Source organism: Anoplolepis gracilipes, unplaced genomic scaffold (genome assembly GCF_047496725.1).
Source record: "Anoplolepis gracilipes unplaced genomic scaffold, ASM4749672v1 Contig18, whole genome shotgun sequence".
In the NCBI taxonomy this organism is placed as follows: domain Eukaryota; kingdom Metazoa; phylum Arthropoda; class Insecta; order Hymenoptera; family Formicidae; genus Anoplolepis; species Anoplolepis gracilipes.
Window position 1 is genome coordinate 1,558,036 of NW_027328669.1, and position 3,105 is coordinate 1,561,140.

Genomic DNA, 3,105 nt, shown 5'->3' on the forward strand with positions numbered 1-3,105 from the left:
GTCACTGTCACTGTCACTGTCACTGTCACTGTCACTGTCACTGTCACTGTCACTGTCACTGTCACTGTCACTGTCACTGTCACTGTCACTGTCACTGTCACTGTCACTGTCACTGTCACTGTCACTGTCACTGTCACTGTCACTGTCACTGTCACTGTCACTGTCACTGTCACTGTCACTGTCACTGTCACTGTCACTGTCACTGTCACTGTCACTGTCACTGTCACTGTCACTGTCACTGTCACTGTCACTGTCACTGTCACTGTCACTGTCACTGTCACTGTCACTGTCACTGTCACTGTCACTGTCACTGTCACTGTCACTGTCACTGTCACTGTCACTGTCACTGTCACTGTCACTGTCACTGTCACTGTCACTGTCACTGTCACTGTCACTGTCACTGTCACTGTCACTGTCACTGTCACTGTCACTGTCACTGTCACTGTCACTGTCACTGTCACTGTCACTGTCACTGTCACTGTCACTGTCACTGTCACTGTCACTGTCACTGTCACTGTCACTGTCACTGTCACTGTCACTGTCACTGTCACTGTCACTGTCACTGTCACTGTCACTGTCACTGTCACTGTCACTGTCACTGTCACTGTCACTGTCACTGTCACTGTCACTGTCACTGTCACTGTCACTGTCACTGTCACTGTCACTGTCACTGTCACTGTCACTGTCACTGTCACTGTCACTGTCACTGTCACTGTCACTGTCACTGTCACTGTCACTGTCACTGTCACTGTCACTGTCACTGTCACTGTCACTGTCACTGTCACTGTCACTGTCACTGTCACTGTCACTGTCACTGTCACTGTCACTGTCACTGTCACTGTCACTGTCACTGTCACTGTCACTGTCACTGTCACTGTCACTGTCACTGTCACTGTCACTGTCACTGTCACTGTCACTGTCACTGTCACTGTCACTGTCACTGTCACTGTCACTGTCACTGTCACTGTCACTGTCACTGTCACTGTCACTGTCACTGTCACTGTCACTGTCACTGTCACGTCACTATTATTACCATCCCATTATCGTTATTATTTTTTATGATTTATTATTATTTTATTATTATTATTTTTATTTTTTTCTACTATTATTATTTTAAATATGATTGTCATTAGTTTCAATAATAAAATTAATAAAATTAGTAAAATCAATAAGTCAAGAAAAAGTAATAAGTTTTTAACAATACCTTCATTATTTTCGTCCTCGTCCATATTATATTTTTTATGATGTGCTCCATAGTCCTTGTAAAAGTTTCGTCCAATTCAGAATTGTCCAAAAATATTTCCTCTTTTTCATTAATCATACTTTCATCTAATAAAAAACGTGAGCAATTTGTAGTTGTAATATTATTACGTGTGTCTTGGACATCTATGAAGGTCGTGGAACTGCTGTCTCCTGTAGTATTTTCACCTAGCGAAATTGCGTGTCCTGAATATTTGTCCAATATATACCATTTCAATCTATTGCATAATTCTACAGGTGTTGGATGATCGTTTGCTTCACCCATCATTTTCAAATATGAAAATAAATTCTCTATTATATCTTGATTTAATCTGTTTGTTAATAAATATTCCACTTGGAATTCCTCATAGGAATATTTTTCTTGAACATATAAAAACATTTGTACTAGAAATTTGTTGCATAATAAAATTCCTTTTTGGAACGGTAACAATGTTGACCTTTGTCCAATTCGAAGCTTTCTAATAAATTGATTCATCTCATTGATAATTTTATTTTGCTCTTCTAAATTGATTCCGTATGCATGTGTGCCACTATGATGTCCATATTTCATTTTGCTATTAAAGACATCGAACCAATCATTAAATAATTTTAATGCATTAGCAGTCTTTTTCCATTGTTTTGATTTTAATAGACCATTCTTTCCACCACTCAATTGCTGCTGCATTCTGATTAGAAAATATTTATGCCGCTAGTTTTATTTTTTGTCGCTGTGTCCCTTTCGCATCCAAATGTGCTCTACTTAATTTGTGAGCTATTTTTAAATCTCGTGCATTGACTGTTAGTAACTTTTCTAAACAGTCCTTATTGATTATATCTTCTTCAATTTTGAATCCAGAATCAAATAAATTATTCCTTGCTAATTTTAATAAATGAGGAACGTCGGCAAAAGTAGTGTTATAGTGGGGATTCTAAGCCATGGGGCGTTGAGGGGGGTGCGGGGGCGGGGGTATCTGGGAGGCACGAGGGGTCTGATATTAGGAAAAGGGGGGTGGGGGGGTCCTACACACGTTCGAAAGTAGATCTGTTTATCTTTGCGGTTGATTTATAGCCGGGGGTATTTTAGAAGTCGTAAAACCTTTTTTCTAGTTTTATGATCATTTTATGGTCATTATATCATTAGGATTTTAAGCGCCGGCGTTCGGCAGCTTTGTACCCTCGCGGAAAATCTCCCATGAAACTGGAGCGAAACATGTTCCATAATTTTTAGGGAAAGAACTGCAACTGCAAGGTGTTTATCTTTGTAGTTGATTTATAGCCGGGGGACATTTTAGAAACCATAAAAGTGTTTTTTTCTTTTTTTTCTAATTTTTATGTTCATTTTATGACCATTAGAATATTATGGAAAAAAGAGATTTTAAGCGCCGGCGTTCGGCAGCTTTGTGCCCTCGCGAAAAATCTCCCATGAAACTGGAGCGAAACATGTTCCGAAATTTTTAGGGAAAGAACTGCAACTGCAAGGTGTTTATCTTTGTGGTTGATTTATAGCCGGGGGACATTTTAGAAACCATAAAAGTGTTTTTTTTTCTTTTTTTCTAATTTTTATGTTCATTTTATGACCATTAGAATATTATGGAAAAAAGAGATTTTAAGCGCCGGCGTTCGGCAGCTTTGTACCCTCGCGGAAAATCTCCCATGAAACTGGAGCGAAACATGTTCCGAAATTTTTAGGGAAAGACCTGCAACTGCAAGGTGTTTATTTTTGTAGTTGATTTATAGCCGGGGGACATTTTAGAAACCATAAAAGTGTTTTTTTCTTTTTTTTCTAATTTTTATGTTCATTTTATGACCATTAGAATATTATGGAAAAAAGAGATTTTAAGCGCCGGCGTTCGGCAGCTTTGTACC